General features: G+C 38.6%; 1 protein-coding gene and 1 long non-coding RNA gene across 2 annotated transcripts in view; one reads left to right on the top strand and one right to left on the bottom strand.

The window, feature by feature from the left end:
• CDC73 (cell division cycle 73) overlaps positions 1–23,593 on the bottom strand; it is a 165,369-nt gene that overhangs the window by 83,697 nt on the left and 58,079 nt on the right. The gene's annotated exons all lie outside the window — the stretch shown is intronic.
• LOC141992866 (uncharacterized) lies at positions 8,611–21,755 on the top strand. Its single transcript, XR_012640674.1, has 3 exons — positions 8,611–8,629; positions 16,848–16,883; positions 21,573–21,755. It is a non-coding gene; the product is annotated as an uncharacterized LOC141992866 (long non-coding RNA).

Genomic DNA, 23,593 nt, shown 5'->3' with positions numbered 1-23,593 from the left:
GCCATACCTTTGGCACGTCCAGGCTGGACCACTAATATACTTTTTATTTGAGTTATTCAGAAGTTTAAGAATATTGTTTAACAAGTGTTTAACAAGACATTCACAGCACATAACACTTCTCTGTACTGGAATTCTGCTTGCTGAAAGGTTAAATCCAAGCGGTTAATAGCTAAACCCTATGTGGCTTGGCACTGGAACTCTAGGATTTGGCAGCAAGGTATCCTCTAACAGACTCATCTTTGGAACTTGTTCCTCCTTAAAGTCTGCCCAAGTTCAGCAGTTTAGGACAGGTTGCAACATCCATCAGTTCAGTCTGACACTAACTGGCAGAGGATTTGTTAGCGATCAGGTGGAAAGAGAGAGAGGCTGCTTACTTTTATAAGCCATATTGAGAGTCCATCATAGTTTTAAAAAATTTGTATTAGTGCCTATGTAACTTGAAGGCACTTTATAAATACAAAAATAAATATTTGGACTATAAACAAGATAGCCAGTCTACTGAAGTTTTTTCGCCCCTGAACACTGTTCTCTTTTCCCTTGTTCGGAACAAACTTTAAGAAGTGAAGGGGGCCTTGTACACTGAAAGACAATTACAGGATGAAATAGTAAAATCTTTTCCCCTTTAAAAAAAATAAAACTTGCTTTCCATTTCTCTATGTTGTGTTTAGACACCACTTAGTTTCTGATCACCCTGGTACAAGAGAAAGCATTAGTTCATGTTTAAAATAATGCAACAATTTATGCTACAAATTGTTTACTTTTTTTGTTGTTTTGTTTGTAATTTTTCACTTACAATATTCTCTTCACTAGAAGAAAAAGATGTTTTGAGTTTTACATTGTCACCTTTCCAAACTAAGATGGACAGAAACTATATTTTTCCTAAATGTAGTTTGAGCATTTGTGGCTAAAGATAAAGAATCTGTTCTATGGTATGTTCCTACAATACACATGTACCTACAAGTCAATATATACCTCAATTGCCAACGTTAAATGAAATATTTTCATTTATCTGTTTTTTGGTTGTCAGATGAGAAAAAGAACAAATGGAATCAAACCATAAGATGACAGTTATATTATCAGGTAGATATAAGGGAAGGGAAGACAGTTAAGAGCAGTCTTAAATGATGAGAACAATGGGTCAGTGGGTTATCACAGCAGGGAAATTTCATGATTTTTGGCTTACAATTGATACTTCCTCAGCTAAAGACATGTATACAAAATAACTATGTGTAATCCAGAAAATAACTATTGAAAACAGACATGATCTGACAATATATCTGTTCCCTGTGCATCTTCAGCTAAGCAAGCGAGCTAGGTTCCTTGCCAGCTCAAACATCAATACCCCTTCTCTGTGGAAAAACAAGGTCTTATGGCTAACAGCATGGGGTTGGGAGACAGGAGCAATTCTGATAGATTTCCTGTGTGATCTCATGACTTCTCTCTCTCTCTCTGGTTCCACATGCAAAATAAGGATAAAAATACTTCCCAGCCTCTAGTGGTGCTTTGGGGAGAAATTCAATGTCTGTAAGATGCTTTTGAGACTTAAATGGAAGATACTACAGAAGAGCAAAACGTTCTTAACTAAGTTCAAAGTTAACAACTCAATTTTTCATGGCTGTTTGTTGTGCTATACATAATTGCTAACTTTCAGATCCTAGGTTGAAGGTGACATGCTGGTAAATAGTTCAGCATCCTACCTCAAGAACTGACCATATTTTCTCAGTACATGTCTACACTAAAGACTTAAGTTGACCTATGTTAGGTCCACTTACAGCCGCCACAGTAATTACATCAGTGGCTGATGTTTACGCTACCTTCCTTCTGCCAGTAGTGTGCGTCCTCACCAGGAGTGCTTCCACTGACTGAAGAGACGCAGTGTGGGGGGCTGAAAGCTAGGGCAGCTTCCACATAGTTCCCTGCTGGGAGCTGGGGATGCAGCCGCCTGGGCATCTCACTTCCCTGAGCGGGGAGCCAGTAGCAGCAGGGTTCAGGCTTCCCGGCTTTCTTGTCAATTTTTCAGCTCCAGCATGGAGCCCTGAAATTGATAAGACAGCCCACAGCCCATGTAAGTAACACAGTGTATACACAGACATTGTGTTGCCCTAACTACACTGACATAACCCCTATGCCTCTCATGGAGGTGGATTTATTATGTTGATGTAGTAGAGCACTTACATAGTCAGAACAAGGCTGTAGTATGTACATTGACATAATTAGGTCGACTTAAGCTGCCTTACATCAACCTGCATAGTGGAGACCAGGCCATAGTAAACTTTAAAAGTCCATCTGATATTGTGAGGCGGTAAACATGGAATCTCACATATTTTACAAGTTATGTTTCAGAGTATATCCATACTAAACCAAGGATTATATTCCAGTATCCTCACTATTCTAAGCATTTTTATCAAAAAAGTGTAAAAGTGCAGCGAAAAAAAAAATCGCTACTCTGAAGGGTCTCTTTTTCCCCCCACCTATTTTCCTAATGTGCACTAACCCAGCAAAAGCCTCAGACATGCGCCAATATGAAATAGTTGGAGAAACTGGCAATGAGATTAAAAATTTAGAGCCATAAGTATGTGAAAACTTGAGAGTGAAAGGAGAACGTAATATAAAAACACCAGTTTCCTTCACATTTCTTGTGAAGGATAAATACTAATGCATAGTTGAATCCATAACTCTCAACTGGTTTTTTTTTTTTAAATGACTACAATAAATAGTACATTTGCCAAACTCAGAAAACATTGCTTTTCTTAATTCTCCATTTTGATGTATGTCATGTAGAAATATTTTATGCCTTTAAAAGAACAGTATATTTAGCTACAGGCTGAGTGAATGGAGGACAATTACAGTTGAAAACAAACTATGGTATCTTCCCTTAAATTTCACTGGATGCAGATAGCCCAAAGCGGATTTTACAAGGATAGTGACTCAGAGACAATGTCTTCCAAAACAGTCTATGTTATAACTGGTATGTGCAAATGCCTTTGAAGACTGAAGTGACTCAAGTCTGTAAGCCACAGTTTAGGAATGTAGTATTTACTGTACTATTGCAGGTCAGATCTTCGGTATTTCAGCTTCCTACCTCAACACTGATCATCAGTATCTATTTTTGCCTGCTGAGCTATTAACATGCGTCTAGCCAGCTGTACAATGATGTACAAAGGAGGCAAAGAGAAGGCAAGAAAGACACCTTTATTCTGTATCCAAGGCAAAAATAAAGTCACAGGTGTAAGGAATAAACATAGGTACTTAGGTCACCTCAGTTAAAACAATATCTAGTTGTCAGACTACAAAGATGAAATTGTCAGGCACTACAAATGAGGCAGCTAAAAAAACGCTACATTCAGGTTAAAAAAATAGGACACTTAACTAATGTTAAGGAATATTTTAAAAGGAAAACAAACTAGAAAACAATGCTTGAATCTATAGTTAGAAAGGCCTACATAGCTGTCCATTCTGAAAGAAATAAAGTACAAAGTAAGGGGTAGCTCCATTTCTATGTCAAAATTTCAAGTCATTTTGCAATTACAAAGGCACGCTTTTTAAGAGTTGTACCTTGATCAGAGGTAATCCTAGAGAAAGTGACATGAAAGCATAACAGGAGGTCACTAACTCCAGAGGTAATCTTTTCCATAGATGGCTGTCAGTGAATACTCAAAACAAAGGGTATCTAAAATTTAAAGAGTTTATTTATCATGAAATTATTAATTACTGTTCTCTTTTGATTAGTGCAGTAATAAATGAGAACTAACCTGGCTACAGAATGGCACTTTCCTTTCACAGTGAAATTACTTCAAAAGGATTCAGCTGAACATGGATATAGATGAAAACTACCATGTTGCCTCCTGGTATTACCATAGCAACAGTTACAAGAGCTCTCTCCTAAGTATTTAAATCCGACAGTTTCACAGTAACACCAACACTACCAGAATGATGGTGATGCTGTATTTTGCTTTACGAGCTAACTGCTCAAATCACAGTATATTAACCATTTTCTTCATATTTTTCGAGAATTAACTCTTGGTCAGAGTACTCTGAATGAGACTAATCTTGAATGACTTTTTTTTTTTTTTTTTTTTTTTTTTTTAAGATAAGTGTCCCTCCAGCATAAGAAACACTCATAGCTATGCCTTTATGTAGTCTCAAAGATTCCATCTAAACCACTTATGTTAACCTTTGTTGGTGTAAAGTTGAAGTCAATACAACTAAAATCTTTGATAGAGTTTCTCTCAAAGAGTTATATTCTTGGAATAACTGGGCAAGAAAGTAATATACGTATGTTTGAGAAAAGGAGTTGTCTGTCTAAATAGAGAACAGAATTTCTGTGTATACCAGGGTGGATAAAAATCAACGATTTAAAAAATAAAAACAAAAAAATCGACTGTTTTTATTTAAATCTGATTTTTTTTATATAAAATGTTTTGAGGAAAATACCTATCTAAAGATAGTTTTAATTAAGATATCTTTGAGCGATAATGTATCTCATCATGGAATAGGGATTATACATTCTAATTCTATAGTATGAGACAATATATTCATGTCATGTTTAAGAAAAGTTTTGTAAATGAGTTCCAATAGCTTATGGATTAGGGACCCAATTTTATGGGGTTCCAGGGGCTTCTGTATAGATTATTTAGGTTAATCTTTTTATCTACCCAATGGGACTCAGTACCTTTTAGACTGAGCACAATCACAGATGTTTAGTTTTGCAGTTCTCAAACTGTGGATTTGTGTCTCCAGAGAGAACATGCCTATTAACTGCGAAAATGTTTTTAAAATAAAAAATAAAATAAAAAATAAAATAAAAAATAAAATAGAGATGAGAAACAACCACCCTCAACCCTATTGTCCCTCTGCAAATTTGTGTACACAGAATCAATCCCTTACCTCTCTCTAAAAGTGCAAAGTTTCAGAAAGTTTGATGAACAGAAGATTGTTGGGGACGGAATAGATCTGAACAAGAAGAAGTCTGGAGATAAATGTGAGAAGGGAGGGACAGGCAGTAGAAATAAAAGTGAAACTGTTTGAGCAGCATATTCCAGAAGTCTTGAGGTCTTTCTGAGTGTAGCCTTCATTGATTTGAGATCTACCATACGTTTCTCTCATTAGAACAGAAAGCCTATAATGGCAGCAGGCCGTAAGAGAGACCCATTTTGGGAATAAGAACCATTCAAGAAATATATGTTTGCTGATTAAGTTTTAAAGAAAGTCACACAAGTGAACTGGTGGAAGTCACTTAAGCACTTGGATTCAGAGACTGTTGAAGTGATAATCTCACTTTTAACAGCAGTAGCTTCTTCTGCTGATGTATAAAGATTTTTCTTTTCCTTTGGACTAATTCATTCCAAATTGAGAAATCGTTTGGGACCTGAAAAAGCAAGAAAGCTTGTTTTTTTCTTTTCTAGGTTATGAGCAAACAGGAAAATGAAGGTGAAGATGACGGAATTAGCAGTAGAAGCCAATATTTTAAGTTTCTCATGTTGATCTGGCTGACATAGTCGATTTTTAATTCTTTTTTTTAATATTTCATTTAACTATTTTAGTTAACAATTTTAACAAAAACAAATATGATTTTAAAAAACTTCAATGTTTAACTAAACTCAAAAATTCATATGCTGTTTTGTTAAAATATATGTTTGCTGTTAAAGAAAAAAATACAGAATACATAATATTGATTTAGTTAAAACAATTTAAATGTCTGTCTGGTGATTTTCTCCTCCTAATACAGCATAGAAAGAAAATCCTCCAAATATTAATGATTAACCTGGAGGTGGGGCAGGGGGGGGGACCTTTTGTAGTGATAATCAAGGTGGGCCATTTCCAGGAGTTGACAAAAACATCTGAGCAACAGTGGGGGGAGGTTTGGGGAACAAACATGGGGAAATGACAGGTTTCAGAGTAGCAGCCATGTTAGTCTGTATCCGCAAAAAGAAAAGGAGGACTTGTGGCACCTTAGAGACTAACAAATTTATTTGAGCATAAGCTTTTGTGAGCATTACGTAGAGACTGTCCAGTTTGGCCAATGTACATGGCGGAGGGGCACTGCTGGCACATGATGGCATATATGACATTGGCAGATGTGCAGGTGAACGATGTAAAAGAATAAATGGACACAAATCAGACGTCAAGAATTATAACATTCAAAAACCAGTTGGAGAACGCTTCAATCTCTCTGGTCACTCGATTACAGACCTAAAAGTGGCAGTTCTTCACCAAAAAACTTCAAAAACAGACTCCAACGAGAGACTGCTGAATTGGAATTAATTTGCAAACTGGATACAGTTAACTTAGGCTTGAAAAAAGACTGGGAATGGATGGGTCATTACACAAAGTAAAACTATTTCCCCATGTTTATTCCCCTCCCTCCGCGGTTCCTCAGACATTCTTATCAACTGCTGGAAAATGCCCACCTTGATTATCAGTACAAAAGATTCCGCACTCCCCCGCCCCCCACCCCGCTCTCCTGCTGGTAATAGCTCACCTTACCTGTTTCAGAGTAGCAGCCCTGTTAGTCTGTATTCGCAAAAAGAAAAGGAGTACTAGCGGAACCTTAGAGACTAACCAATTTGAGCATGAGCTTTCGTGAGCTACAGCCATCTGATGAAGTGAGCTGTACCTCATGAAAGCTTATGCTCATATAAATTGGTTAGTCTCTAAGGTGCTGCTAGTACTCCTTTTAACTCACTGGGTACATCAAAGGATATTAAAGGCAAGTGCGTAAATTGGCATAATTTAAACACTTCCACCTCCAAAAAAGAGCAAGTCTTCAAAATGTTTCACACCTACAAGAGCGCAACAGATTAAATAAGTATTCTAGCTTTTCTGGTCTTTAATCATGAAGTTAAGTACGATAGGATACTTCAATGGTCATTTGTCAACAAGACACTATTTAGTATGTATACTAAAAAGAAAACTTATATTTACAACAACTAAGCAATTCTCTGAATAGCAATTACAGATATCTGAAATTGAACTGCACGGTAGCCACAAACACTATTAGAAGCTTGCAAGAAAGTAATACATTTCATTTTGCCAACACAAAAGATCGAGTTAAGTATCCCCTCCTGTTAACACTTTTCAAAATGTCATACTAGGTTACAAGTCAGTATGATGCCTTGGTTAATAAAACCACTAAATCCCCCAGCTCCTCTTTTAAAAAACAGCTCTTCTTATGAAAACGACCAAGTGCTCCCGTGCCTCAGTTTGCTTCAGGCTTTAAACAACAAAAAGTCTGACCACAAAAAAAAAAAGGCTTTGCTAATAAAATACTGAATACCTTTGTCCACAGGAAAACACATTTTGCTGAACTGTCTTAATTAAATATTTCATATGTGCTGCATTTGAGGAAGTGGAGTTGTAAGAAACACATATGAGAGAGAGAGAGATTCGATGTCCCTTGTATGATTTCCATGCAGCACACATCGCCTCCAATACAGATGTGAACTCTGGTATATGAAATGAGCCTCAGCATTAACAGCCACTGTTACTACAGTCCACAGGCAGTATAGCATAGTAAAGCAAGACAGAACAACTGTGGAAATAGCCATCTGAGAATCTCTCTAAAATTTTATGTCAAATGTTAGTACTTCCACTTAATGCAAATGCCAGTCTTCTTATAGACATCCCTCTAAAGTCCACCTAGACATTGATTTTTGTTAACAGAAAAATTCAACTCAATTAGCTAACCTTGTGGAAAAAACTAATTTACCCCGTATCATCCTTGAATAATGTAAAGCATGTGTGTTCTTATAGATTGTTCTTTTATGTAGAAGAAGGTAGCATTTTTATGTTCCAATCATTTAAAGGAACAAGGATATAGTTCAGTTGTGCTCTTAACATTACTTAATTCAGATGCCAAACTAAGTCAGGGGTTCTCAAACTTCAGCCCCAGGTCCCAGCAAGTCTAATGCTGGCCCTGGGAACTCCATTAAATATGGGGTCAGGACCCACTTTGCGGTCCTGATTCACAGTTTGAAAACCACAATGAGTCTATCAAATATAAAGCTGATGGGACAACTGATACACCTGGTGCTGAAAAAGCAAATTCTAAAGCCTATTCTGTAAACACATGGATACATATAAAAATTGAAGTTGCTCCTGAAATAGATACATCTAACAGTAAATATTCTCTAATAATTCATTATGTCAACAGGACTTCTCAGTGTTTTTTAATTATGAGAGATTTTAAAGTGTACACAAAAGATACATTTTACTATTTTACCACATCCAAAAAACACACAAGAAATTTTTAAAATGCTTCTTCTGTTTTAGAAGTTTATCTACTAAATATTAGGAGTTTAAAAGTTAAATCTGTTCTTTCCCACCTTCTCAAAATATGATAATGGATTGATAATTAGAGTATGGTCACAAATCTATGAAAGCATAATTCAATATTGGTGCTATCACAAGAGTTAAGACTCATGTCATTTGTTCAAGTTTAAAAGACACAAAAGTTTCCATCTATTTTTAACATTTAGTCTTTTTAGTAATGGGTGAATCACTTTTCTTCCTTTCACAGACAATCTGCTTTCTACATCCAAGATGTGATTTTCTGTCCAGTCAATTGTGAAGATTGATGTTGCAAACCTGTTATGCCCAACTTTCATTAACGTTGGGAACTAAAATCAAGGTAAGGAAATGAGAGCTCAATTAAAAATTGCAGGATTTAAATCTGAGTAAAGAATAAGTATTGTCATGTTCATTATCCACATACCAGATGGGACTACCATCATATTTTTTTCTTTACAGCATTACCTCACTTCCTACTCCTACAGCCAAATGACTACAGTGATTTATTGTCTGAATTCGCACTAGTAGAGCAGAATGGAAAAACTAGCAATAAAATGTATGATTGCAAGAAACTATTTCTTCCCCATCTTTCCTTCTGTTCATCTGAAAAAAAAAACAAAAACAGTGCACGCTTGGTAATTATATAAAGTGTATATTCATGTCTTCCAGAGAAGTCTAAAAACCAAGCATTTTTGAAAAACGGTGTTGCATAAAAAGCCTGTGTTTTGAAAGATTGTGTTGCATAAAAAGCCTGTCTCATGACAGCCAAATAATATAGTTATACCTATATTTCAGCAATTCTAATTCTGTACAAGAAAGGAATCTGTCAATTATAATATTAAGCATTTTCCATTAAGAAAATTATTCTACATCACCCTTCTCCTATCTTGCCATGGTTTAAATCAAAAGCTTGGTTTACACCAGCAACTTATGCCAGTATAACTACATCACTCCGTGTATGGAAAATCCACACCCCGGAGTGATGCAGTCAAATTGACGCAACTCCTAGTGGGAGCTATGTTGACTGGAGGGCTTCTATCGTCGACACACCAACCGCCTCTCAGGGAGCTGGAGTACCTACTGCAACGGGAGAAACCATCCCATCCTCATAAGTTGAGTCTCCACTGAAGCACTACAGCAGTGCCGCTGCAGCATTTTAAGTGCAAACAAGCCCAAAGGCATATGAACACACCCACCCACCAACAAAATATATACACATCTTGCATATTCACAAGGCTTTGTACCACTGAGAACCAACAGGGTCCAGGACTCACTTCTAGAGTGAGAGATGGTTGCATTTTAAAGGATGCAGTACATTTGCTGCACCATTGAGGATGCATTGAGATTTGCATAAATGATAAAATACATCCTCTACGGAGAATTTTCAAGTAAATCTTAATTGGCTTATGAATTGAGCACATTTTAAAGTAACCACTTCTTAAATTTGGTAAGTCTAATTGTTTCAGTACTGTGACGGGAAATTTAATAGGCCTCAGACTTTGGTCAAGCCTATCTAGGCCTTTGACAATGGTCAAGCTTGTTTCTGAGTATAAGGGGCAGAAGGGAAGGCAGAATGGAAAGTTTTAAGCAGACAATTTGTAACAGACAAGCATGTTAAAGTGTAACCACAACAGTAGTGTTAGAAAGCGGATGTTAAACACAAGAGAAACATCTGTGAATAACGTATAGAAAAACAAGCTTTTTCCTATACCCCAAATAACAAAGCTTGTTTTGATAGATTCCTAACAAGGCAAAATATCGATGCGAAAGTGTGTGTAACTGGTTGTGGTTTTAAGCTATATAAACTCCTGTATTTCTGTATTCGGCAGAGCAGCCCTGCAATGCGCATTGCTTGAAATAAAGGGCCTCAAGCTGCTTCTGATCCAAACACAACACGTGGACATTTTTTCCACCACAGTACCCTTCCAACAAAGAAATTCATTAAGTTTCAGAGATGAAAACTAACTCAATTAGAGACATTTGCAATACCTGAGGCCTCTTCAGTGCTGGGATTTTAGCCACCAAAAGAGCTGTGCCAATGCAAACCCATAAGCTAGAAACCATTTATGCTGGTGCAGTGCAATTTACACATGTGCAGCTTACCTCCGTTTCAAAACCAAGGTAAATTGTACCCCCTCCAAAGCTACTCGCTCCCCCACCAACTACCGCCTTTCACAGTCCTATACCCCCCTAATCCATTTTCTACTGCAAAACCACAAAAAAACTGTATACCTAAAAAGTATGTGCTTATAACTTTTGCAAGTTAAAAACATTTTAGAGTATAAAAAAATTAAATAATTTTCCAAAGAGACTTAATTTGTCTTAAGACCGCAAAAAACAAAACCAAAAAACCCCACACAAACCAGATGAACACAATCTCTTGCCTCTTTTCTTCAGGTTTCCTGTCCTAAAAGAGATTCCTAGCTCCTCTCCTTCTCTCTTCCCTAGAGACATTCTGATCCACACACACGCACACTTTTTTTTTTGACATATCCATTCAGAACACACAGGCAGTCTAAGTATTTCTGATGAAGTCCATCCTACAGCTCCCAAATTTTTGAGGTCATAAAGGCATCTAACATTTCTACACCTGATGACCCCTACAGAATGGCTGCATAACAAGCAGGACTCTCTTAGATTGGATCAGAGACTGTATCAAATCCCAGATTACCTTGTCTTCTTAAAATGACTCCCAGTAAGGTCAACTGGACTTGGTTTGTTTTCATTCACTTGCACTGTATCAATGACTTAAGTGTATTGAAATTTTAGTCTAATGAACCAACATGCATTAAAATATTTATATACTTGAAAAGTTCATATTACATTTTACAGAATAATTAAGTTTACACAGGATTATTCCTCTTTTTTATGCAAAAAGTTTGGCTAAATTATGCAAAGAATGGCATAGTAGGAAAAATGAATTAAAAGCAATAAACAGCAGTATCTTTAAAAGGTTAAATAGCTTGGAATCTATGCATGTATGACAAATTGTAGAACGATTTAGAAAACAAAATGCTACACAAGCATGTGATTGCTCTAACAGAATTATAAAATTAGTGGATGAAGAGAAGGCAGAAGATTTATTATAGCAACTTTAGAGCACTTGCTCAGGTGACGCAAACATTTGAAAAATTAATTCAAATTGGCTTGGACAGGAGCACTGTCACCTAACTAGACAAGTGGCTGAAGTACTATAAATAAAAAGTGATAAAATCAATATACCTAGCTGGTGGTGAGAGATATTTAGTAGGGTGCTTCAGGTTCTGCGATAGCACTGATTTCATTTAGCATGTAAGTCAGATATATAGGGGAAAAAGTAGTAATCACTACATTAAGTTAGCATATATTGTATAAAATGAAAAAAAAAAACCAACCAGTGTTGCAACTCCAGTGATGATAGCAATATTACCTAGGAGGTTAGCATTAGGGACAAGGAATAAAATGAGATTCAGCCTAATAAAATGCTATCCAGTACAGCTGGGGAAAATAATCCCAAATATTCAATGGAGGGAGATACAAAGCAATTACACATAAGAGACTTATAAGAGCCACCATCACGTTTACTAGGGGAAGTCACACTGCTTGAGACTATAAAAACTATCGTGCACAAGGCATTCAAGATTATCCTGCATTGGCAGACAGTCCAAAATGACTTACTGTAATAGGTCTTTTCCATCTCTAATTCCTACAATTCCATGATCTAATTCAGTGTTTAATTCCCAAGGAACATTCCTCTTATTCAGATAATCCCTAAATGGAATAAATATATATAAAGTCTCGACTTGGTTTCATTCAATTGTAAAAACAGGACAGTCTCCCATTAGCACTGAATAATGGGAATGAAAACATGAAGGAAGCAAGCATACCCAAAATGTAACAGATCAAAAATTAACAGCAACAATGATCAATTCCTAAAAACACAAAGTAGATTGGAAAATGTCATGGACTTTTTTAAAAAATACATACAGCATAATATTTGGGTTGATAAACAGAAAGCCCTATTAGCTGGTAAGTTATAAATGAAGATTGAAATAGCCATGAAAATCAGAAGAGATTGAATGCCACACTTTGGAAAACATGGACTCCATAGTCTAATGATTTACAGCATAGGATGAAGAGTTGAGATACCTGAATTCAATTTCTGGGTATGGCATGGATTAAATGTGTAACCTTGTGTGCACTGCATAACCTCTGTTGTCCCCACTTGAGAAATGGGGATAATATTCACCTCTCTCAGGCTACTCTAAAGCTTAATTTTTATGTTCGTAACTGTTTTGGAAGTCTTGGCTTGAAAATTCTATTGGGAAAATGGGTCTGCAGCAATGTTAAGAGTAAATTATACCAGAAGCTGATCTCTACCTCTAACTTTCTATTATAAAAGACTAACTTTCTCCGAGAACCTTACGCGTTCATTGTTTGTAGCAGTACTATGAAATTTGGCAGTGAGAAAAAGCCCTTGGACTAGAGAAATCTGTTTTCTAAGTTCCACAAAATTCCAGTCAGGTTTACCCAAGTTATAAAACAGGGGTGGACAAACGTTTTGGCCTGAGGGCCATACTGGCATTCCGAAACTGTAGGGAGGGCCGGTGTGGCGTACTTACGGCTGCTAGTCGTGGTGCTCCGTAAGTAGCACATTCCTACGGGCAGCAATTTAATACACTACACCTGTCGGATCCTGCAGCTCTGCTGTCCGGCAGGACCTCGTAGCTCCACCACCCAGAGCACTGGTGGCATGGCAAGCCGAGGGGCCAAGGGCTAGGATCCCCGGTTGGGAGCTCAACGGCTGAGCAGGACAGTCCTGTGGGCTGCTGCAGTTTGCCCACCTCTGTAATAAAACTATTAAAAGTCACCATTTTGTTTCTCTCAATTGTGTTCCTGAGGAAATTATGGCAGCCTCCCAAATAAATGACCCTGAACATTCTCAAGAGCTAGACCTGCCAACAAAGAAGCAGCAGCACTGTCAGCTCACAGTGCACTGGGAATGCCTGGGAACTGCTGAAGCAGCTATGGGATATGGAGGTGAGAGACAGAGAAAAGAACTAGCTCAGGTCCTCATACTTCAGACCTAGCATATGGCTCCCAAATCCCATCCTACTCTCTGGGAACACCACATGGCAAAGTATGCCCCCCACCTCCCTGGGGGTCAGGGAGAGAGCAAGAGCTGGGCCAGGGTCCCTGTGAACACCTTTGAAAACCCTGGAGGAGTGGGATAATAGCCTTCTCCTGCTGTCTGCTATGTAGCTGGCCCTGTAGCTCAGAGTTCAGAATTCAATTCCTTCTGGAAGATATGCGATGGGGATTGTTACAGTTGCGCATTTGATTTACCTCTTTATAAAAACAGGGGGGAAAAGCCTACGAAAGTTAGGGAATGTCATATTTATGCATTATGGGGCAGTTTAATTATATTTTCTCCATCAGACTCTCATTCAGTGCAGAGATTGGATGAAAAGGGGGTAGAATAAAAGCAGTATTGGCAACTATAAACCTGGCACTTCCTAACTTGGTGTCCCATTGTGCTGGGTGTTATACAAGTCAGGCAGTGGCTAGTCACTTGTTTGAAGAAAAAAAGTTAGCCAGTCTAGCATGTCTACACATCCACCCAGGGACTTCAAGTCGAGGTCTCTGATTAATAGACCCTGGGTTTTTGTACTGACCAGAGCATAAAATGAGCAAAATGAACAAGAGTTGCACATACTGTGAATAAATGACAGAACACTCACTCAGGAACAGGGTTAAGTAGGAAAGGCATATGTGAAAGTTCACGGTTTCCAGTTTTATGTTAAGAAATCTGTATATACTTCATAAGGTCTTCCACTGTATACTATGCAGTAGATTGCACCATCCTTCTTGTATTAAGGAGATTGGGGGGGGGGGGGCACCTCAGTGTCTGTCCTTAAACAGAAGAACTACTAAGAACCATCAACAATTGAACAACCTTGCCCTAGCAGGACAATGGAGACTATTGGCCAAACACTTAACATGCTAAGTAATTGTCTACATTTACAGTGCTGCAGCTTCTCCGCGTGTAGGTACTCCACATTCCCAAAAGACAGTAGCTATGTCAACAGGAGAAACCCGCCCGTGGACATAGTGCTGTCCACACCAGGAGCTTGGTCAGTATAACTTTGTCACTTAGGGATACGGATTTTCCACACCCCTAAGCGATGTAGGTGTACCAACATAAATTTGTAGTGCAGATGAGGGCTAAGAATCAACACCTCTAACGAACAAGAGGACAGCTGCAGCCCATACAATATTAGTGAGTGAAACAGCCCCAAACAGAGAGGACATTGGCTGCCACAGCTTAGAGGGTCAGAGAGTAGGAAAGGACAAGGAAAAACAAGATGTTCAAATTGGTTTTTAAAAGACTCTCCAGCATAGAGAGACCAGCCCAGAATCAGAAGATAAGACTGGGCAGCATAAGAGGAGGCTGTCAGGACTAGAGGGGGTGCCAAGAATCTTGGACTCTGGAAGGACACGGACTCCAAGACCCAAAAACAGCTCTCAAGAGTGGTGAGGAAACTCAGCTATGGCCTTGCCCACAGGTTTGTTATTTTTCCATAGATTTATATATTTCTTGTGCTTTGTCCCTGAGAAAAAGGTACGGTTTATAAAAGTGCCTTCAGAAAGTCAGTGCCTTACTGTAAACTGGAGTGTCTGCTGGGATGGCACTCTGGGGAGGTCATACTTAAGCTAGTGAGATTTTGGGAGGTCAGCACTGGTTTTTGGGTCTAAGGCATCTGGACTTTAGGGTTCTCCACCTCACAAAAGGGTACAAGCATTAAATTCTGTACCATGGGAGTGTGCCTGAAACACCAGACTCAGACAGTGTCTGGACACTGCTCAGACTCAGCAGGTTTAAAAGCACATGTGACCCAAATTATTGGTCACTTACAGCAGCCTGGAGACCATCCACAAGTAGGAGCTCAGCCAGGCCTGTACCAGCATACACAAGAGGAACAACACTAAAAGAAAAAACTATAGAGAAAGACCTGGAAAAGAAATTGATACACAGACTCAGACTAAATATCTAGAAAAAACCTACTTAGAAAATCCATCTAATGAAGCGCTATCAGAGTAACATGGTTATAAAACAAAATATAATGTACAGTAACAAGCCTAAATTTACACTAATGTAAAACAAATTTACTATGGATTGAGCAGCAAAGCGAGTAAACAATGTGGAAAACAGAAGAAAAGAAAAGACAAACATCATACTGTTCAAAAGAGAAAATAGGAGCTTTAAAAACAACTCAGAAAACTTTAATCTTCATTCTACAAAAAAAAAGTACAGAAGATTTTTGGAGGAGAGCAGGCCATCTGGAGAGACAATATTTTGAGAATGTAAATGGCTCTAACCCTCTTTAGGTTGGGCACTGAAACACCATCCGGCCACTTACAGATGCAAGAGTACACACAGTTTCCCTTTCCTCCAAATTCAATTCCGACAACAGATAACTGCTTTGAATTTGACTGATGTTAAAGAAAAATGATTGTACACCAACAAAAAAATTTTCAACTGCATTTCCCACAGAGTACTAGTAACAAACAACCCCTTTTTTAAAGATTTAAATTACTAGTGGAAGAAAACAGTAAGTGTTCTACATCTGGGCAATTCTAGTTGAGAACACAGCAAGCTCTATCAGCCAAACACAAGAGTCGATAGTTAGGTTTTCTCACAAAACTTAACAGTATATTACTGAAATTAAAAAGTGTGAATGTTTAGACATTTGGCATATGATGTAGGATTATCAATGTATCTGCATACAGAAAACACATTTCAATATGGGATGAGTTTGCTTAATGATGAAGTGGAATTTTCAAACAAGATGCAGCATTAGAAAGTTTATGTGAAGAAACCATGAAGTGTTAAGTACCAGATATTATGATAAAATAGTGTTAAATCGTTGAAGTCTCAACATAATCTTACATATATTTGCTTAAATATATACATAGCCATAGCTAAGAAGGCCTTCACAAACATTTGTATACTAACAACCTCTGTTTAATAAGGGTAAGAAATTCTTGACTTGCTCATTTGGAATACAAGATGAGTATCAACTATTTCTATTAACCGGTGCATTTAACACTTGACATAATTAAACAGTTTTCTGGATCTTGTCCAACATCTCCATTTAAAAAACATCAATATATTTTACATCCTATTAAGATGTATTCTCATCATGCAGATTTTTTTTTAATTACACACATTATAATGACCATATGGAATTACTATTCATATGTGAATTAATTTAACATTGAAGTTAAGGGCAGGTAGCCTTAAAGTAAAGTAAAACCCCAAACAAGATTCTATCAAATGAAAAAGATAGGAAAGGAGTCTGCTGGAATGAAAGAACATATCCAAAATTCAGCCGAGGGCACTTTCTGACTTTACACTGGCCTGATTGCATTTCTGTTAGGCAGTGCAAATATACATGCATATGAAATCTGGCCTTGATAAATACTTATGTACCAAAATCATAGTGGGACAAGATTTTTGAAGGTACTTTCTTTTCATGCAATTTGCACCTATTAACTTGTTCTCTTTTGAATTACAGGTACTCTTGAGTATTGTGCTTGTAAACCCAATGGAGGCAAGTATTCTCATTTCCAGGTTTAAATTTTAAAAGTGAAATTTGTAAGAACTAGAAGAAATTCTTGGAAAAGACCAGTCCTTTTAAGCAGGCTGAAAATAAGGCAATATGCTGAATAAGTTTGGGATTTATTGTTATCTATTGTTTTTACTGCTTTAATACACTTGATCTTCTGTAAGTCTTTCTGTCCAAGTCTAGACACATTTTGAATTTTTTTTCCATGCAGTAAAGGATAAAGTGAGATTTTCAGGATCTGAAATTCTTTAAGTTACACTGTACTGTACCACCAGGTAACACCACACTAAATTACAAGGTAATTTATATGCCTACATGAGGTAACTGTATATATTATCAGCAGTTAGTTAAATTAACAAGAACACAAGCAATAGAATATTAGGCACAAAGTGTATCATAAGGCACATTTTTCCCAGAAGTATTCCACTGAATAAATAAAAACAGAATCAACATGTTAAGCAAACAACTCATTTTCTTAAGATATAACTAGATTGACAACACTGTTTAATGTTGCAGTTTGTTTGTCCCCACTGGTTCCCCAACGTTAACTAGATTAAAATGAACTGAAATGCAGTGCACGCTCCAGATTTCTTGCTCTAGAATATACAGGGAGGGAGACTTGTGTTGAAAAGAGAACGAAAATGAGAAACTGAGTGGATCAAAATTTAAAAATAATAATAAAATTACTTTGACAGTTCTCTCAGTAAGTAGTAGTTTCTAGGAATGGTCTTAAAGTTTAAAGTCCTCCACAGCACATATCACTAGCACTTTGTCAGTCATACTGAAGTTCCCCAAGGACATTTTACATGAATGTTAAAGAATATTTATTCCATATATTTTTATCTTAGGAATAGGACCCTACCAAAATTCATGGTCCATTTTGGTCAATTTCATGGTGATAGGATTTTAAAAACATTGTAAATGTCATGCTTTTGGAGATTTAAACTGAAATTTCACAGTATTGTAAGCGTGGGGGTCCCGATCGTGCGCGGAAAAAGGTTGCAAGGCTATTATAGGGGGGTCGTGGGACTGCCACCCTTACTTCTGCACAGCTGCTAGTGATGGTGCCACCTTCAGAGCTGGGCATCCAGAGAGCAGCAGCTGCTGGCTAGGCACCCAGCTCTAAAGGCAACGCCTCTGCCAGGAGTAGCACAGAAGCGAGGGTGGTATGGTATTGCCACCCTCACTTCTGCTGGCTACTGGTAGGGGCGCAGAAGTAAAAATGGCAATACCATATCATGCCACCCTTACTTCTGCACTGCTGCTGGCAGCAACGCTGCCTTTAGAGCTGGGCACCTAGCATGAAATGGAGGGTAGCATATCCTGAAGCAAATGAGTTTCAAGTATTAAGAAGATGAGACAATGAGATACTTCAATATGTAACTTATTTCTGCCCATGATACAATTACTGTTTTGTAAAACAGAACCATCCTGTCTATTCTACTCATTAAAATAGGACAGTTACCAATATGGTAACAAACCACTCCATAAAAGAGCTCTCTCTCGGAGCAGATTCACCACTTTGCACACTTCGCCTTCAATATTACTGGTTCTTCACAAGGCCAGAGCTTCAGCTTCCCAAGTTCAAGCTATAAACCATATCTTTGTGAGTATGGCATTTTTAGCTTTAGACACACAATCCCAACAGGTCCAATCATCTCCACCATAAAACCAACTCACTTAGCAGTTGCCCTACATTTACTACGATCATCACTACCTTACCAAAAAGTCACCTAGTTTTTGTCCTCCTAATCTTTGCCCTCACTTTCTTATATATGTCCCCTGTCCTGACACTCCTCCCTCCAATCTAGCCTCCTGACTCCCTCTACACTACGGTCTATCACTACAATTCCCTTCCCATTTAAATGATTTTGAGCCATCACCCTGTGCTGATTGCTGGTTTATGTAACCACAGGATCCACACCACACTGTTACCCTCTAATTCCCTCCTACTGTTTGCTACACTTGTATCTTGTCTTGAATTACATTGTAAAGTCTTCGGGGCAGGGACCGTGGGTATGTCTACACTGGAGTTGGAAGTGTAATTTCCAACTCTGGTGGACAAACTATGCTAGCTCCGATCAACCTGGCAAACTAAATACAGCAGTGTAGTCCCAGCAGCACAAGCAGTGAGACAGGTTAGCCATACCAACTATATACCTAAAGATTCATATGGGATAGTACTTAGGGCAGCAAACCCATTCCACTGCTCATGCCATTGCAGCTACATTACTATTTTTAGCATGCTAGCTGGATCAGAGCTAGCGCAGGTATTTCTATCCTAGCTGGAAATTATACTTCCAGCTACAGTATGGACATGCTCTGTGTCTTCCTATATGTTGGTTTAGTAGCTAGCATACTGGGGCTGAGTTTGACTGAAGCCCATTGATACTACTGCTAGATTTTAAAAACCACAGCAATATGGGTAATTACCTCCAATTTGTTAAAGCAATTCATAAAACTGCCATGTGAATTATAATTTATACTTCAACTAATATAGTGTAAGCAATAGCCCCATGTGTACTTAGAAATAAATTACTGATTTCATGCGTTTCTCATAGAAAATGTTAAACATTTCACAGTGACGACTGTTAGGCGGGGATAAGAAAGATGCTACAAATATGTTCACATCTAAGAGTTTTCTGAAACCGTAAGTCATAAAAACTACAGATTGTATCTGAACAGAAAATTTAGAATGAATCCGTACACTGCATGATATCCAAGCTCTTCTTTCCCTGTCTTTTCTGTTAGATATTTAACTCTCTGACAAGTACCTGCCATATGAAGGCAGAGCTATTATATATTCTGAAGGAGGAACGGTAATTTGTAGGGGAAAATACGTTGACAAGAAGGTTTACCGGTTAAGCCATATGAACTACATGTGATTCAACTACTTACAAATTTTTTAAAAATAACCAAACTTCTGTAGCTCAAGTTCAACGGATACTCTAAATGAATGTTTTATATACATCACTCTAAATATTAACATTTCTACAAGATGTTCAACATAACTATTTGGGGTCGGAGAAAAATGTGATAATCAACCAGCACTGAAATTTTGCAAAATAACTGTCTGAAAGCCTTCCCAGTATATTTTTCTATTCTTTGGAAAACCAAAGCTACTAAGCCTCTATGAAAAAAAGTTAGTTCTACATCACACACATTATGTATTTATATACTATACCGGTTACAGCTTCAAGGTAACTGCACCAATATGCCCCTCCATCCTCCCTCGAGGGCACACACTTAAAGGTCCCTGGTTTCCAGACATCACCTCATGGGCAGAGATCTGCACCTCTCCCCCTCCTGACTTGGATTTTCCAGGCTGCACAGTACCCTGCCTAGACTATGATACTCCCAGCAGCTCAACACCTAAACAGACCAGCATCTGTGCTTTGCTTTCTCTCCAAAGGGTATGAATACTGTATTGCCCGCAATTATAATAAATGAGACAGCTCTTTGTATGCAAGCACCCTTATTCTTAAGGTGAAAGCATTACAGAGAAAATGTATTAAAAACAATAAAAACCTATGTGAATGCTAAAAAGCTTACCAGATGGTAGGTTTCAGTCCTTCAAAAAACCAAACAAACCAAACAAGTCTTTTCCCCTGTGGCTACAGGTTCATAACTGTCTGATCCAGAACAATAATTACAGCTGGACATATAAGCTGTTTGTACGGCTCAGGCCTTCAATCTTCAGTCTCTTGGAAAAGGTCATCAGTGGACAAAGACCTATGGCCAGGGTGTAGTTTCAAAAGGCAGAGTTTTTGCATAACCAGAGGTGTGTATGTGTAAGGGAATTTACATTAATCTCTCCCCTAGGAAATCCACTTAACACGTTCCAAAAGTCCATTCTCGATTTAGTCACATTTTCAATATAGTCCTTTGAACTTCCAAGTTTCACATCATTTCTCCCCCCCAGAGAAGTTACATGCAATCCCAGCCAGTAACAGTACATAAACTTGGCATTTAATATAACGGACCCCAAACATACTGAAATTCAATAAGGTCTTGCAAGGATATGCAGGAAATTGCCATATCTGTCAACACCCACTTTGGACTAGCGGAGAGCTGCAAATTCATATAACAATTATCTCAAAATAAAATGCATCCCATTTTGAGGAATAAAACAAACAGCACTATTGTGTGATGTAGTGCACTGGCACCAAGCCAAAACAGTAGCCCAACACCAAATGCCTTGGCACATCTATACGTGATTTCAAAGCTACTCTACATGAAAATTCGTGGACTGCATTATTCAACTTTTAACTCTAACTTTCTTCAAAACAACACCCGCATATGCTGCTGCTTCATCTTACTGAAGAACTTAAAAACACAATTGCCTGTTTGATTGCATTCTAGCTAAAAGAGAACCTGTTCATGTAATCTGACATCCACAGAACCATAACACTATTTCCAATTATCTAGTCTTGGGAAAGCTAAAAATACTGTGAGAAGAATGAGAAACTGCAGGACTTTATTACAGGATGTGAATTTACTGAAGGTAGTTATATCTAACTTTACAAAAATTATTCTGGTTACCAGGAACATTATGGCTATCATGGGAAACATTTGAAAAGCAGGCTCAAGAAGAAAAAGTTAGGAGCTTGACGAGTCCCAGGGAAGAATAAAACTGTCTGTCTAATCTCGGGGCCTCTCCTTTTGTCCCTCCAGGCCCACAAACATGATACAGTTCTGTGGTGACCTAGAATCCTACTTTCGACATCTCCAACTCAAAGAATATTTCCAACACACCTCTGAACAACATACTAACCCACGGAATCCTTCCTACCAACACTACAAAAAGAAGGATTCTGCGTGGACTCCTCCTGAAGGTCGAAACAACAGAGTGGACTTCTACACAGATTGCTTCTGTCGACGTGCACGGGCTGAATTTGTGGAAAAGCAGCATCACTTACCCCATAACCTCAGCCGTGCAGAACACAACGCCATCAACCACCTCAGGAACAACTCTGACATCATAATCAAAAAGGATGACAAAGGAGGTGCTGTCGTCATCATGAATAAGTTGGAATATGAACAAGAGGCTGCTAGGCAGCTCTCTAACTCCACATTCTATAGGCCATTATCCTCTGATCCCACTGAGGATTACCAAAAGAAACTACACCATCTGCTCAAGAAACTCCCTGAAAAAGCACAAGAACAGATCTGTGCAGATACATGTCTAGAACCCCGACCAGGGGTATTCTACCTGCTTCCTAAGATCCATAAACCTGGGAATCCTGGAAGCCCCATCATCTCAGGCATTGGCACCCTGACAGCAGGATTGGCTGGCTATGTGGACTCTCTCCTCAGGCCCTACGCTACCAGCACTCCCAGCTATCTTCGAGACACCACTGACTTCCTGAGGAAACTACAATCCATCGGTGATCTTCCTGAAAACACCCTCCTGGCCACTATGGATGTAGAAGCCCTCTACACCAACATTCCACACAAAGATGGACTACAAGCTATCAGGAACAGTATCCCCGATAATGTCAAGGCAAACCCAGTGGCTGACCGTTGTGACTTTGTCCTCACCCACAACTATTTCACATTTGGGGACAATATATACCTTCAAGTCAGCAGCACTGCTATGGGTACCCGCATGCTAACATTTTTATGGCTGACTTAGAACAATGTTTCCTTAGCTCTCGTCCCCTAACACTCCTACTCTACTTGTGCTATATTGATGACATCTTCATCATCTGGACCCATGGAAAAGAAGCCCTTGAGGAATTCCACCATCATTTCAACTATTTTCGTCCCACCATCAACCTCAGCCGAGACCAATCCACACAAGCGGTCCATTTCCTGAACATTACTGTGCTAATAAGTGATGGTCACATAACCACCACCCTATACCAGAAACCTACTGACTGCTATACTTCCCTACATGCCTCCAGCTTCCATCCAGGACACACCACACGATCCATTGTCTACAGCCAAGCTCTACGTTACAACTGCATTTCCTCCAATCCCTCAGACAGAGACAAAACACCTATAAGATCTCTATCAAGCATTTTTAAAACTACAATACCCACCTGCTGAAGTGAAGAAACAGACTGACAGAGCCAGAAAAGTACCCAGAAGTCACCTACTACAGCAAAGACCCAACAAAGAAAATAACAGAATGCCACTACCTGTCACCTTCAGCCCCCAACTAAAACCTCTCCAGCGCATCATGGAAGATCTACAACCTATCCTGAAAAATGATCCCTCACTCTCACAGATCTTGGGAGACAGACCAGTCCTCGCTTAAAGACAGCCCCCCAACCTGAAGCAAATACGCACCAGCAACCACACACCACACCACAAAAACACTAACCCAGGAACCTATCCTTGCAACAAAGCCCGATGCCAACTCTGCCACATATTTATTCAAGTGACACCATCACAGTACCTAATCACATTAGCCACGCCATCAGGGGCTCGTTCACCTGCACATCTACCAATGTGATATATGCCATCATGTGCCAGCAATGCCCCTCTGCCGTGTACATTGGCCAAACCGGACAGTCCCTACGCAAAAGAATAAATGGACACAAATCTGACATCAGGAATCATAACATTCAAAAACCGGTAGGAGAACACTTCAACCTCTCTGGCCACTCAGTAAAAGACTTAAGGGTGGCAATTTTGCAACAGAAAAGCTTCAAAAACAGACTCCAATGAGAAACTGCTGAGCTTGAATT

This window comes from Natator depressus, chromosome 8 (genome assembly GCF_965152275.1).
Source record: "Natator depressus isolate rNatDep1 chromosome 8, rNatDep2.hap1, whole genome shotgun sequence".
NCBI lineage: Eukaryota > Metazoa > Chordata > Testudines > Cheloniidae > Natator > Natator depressus.
This window is presented reverse-complemented; position numbering and strand designations above follow the sequence as displayed.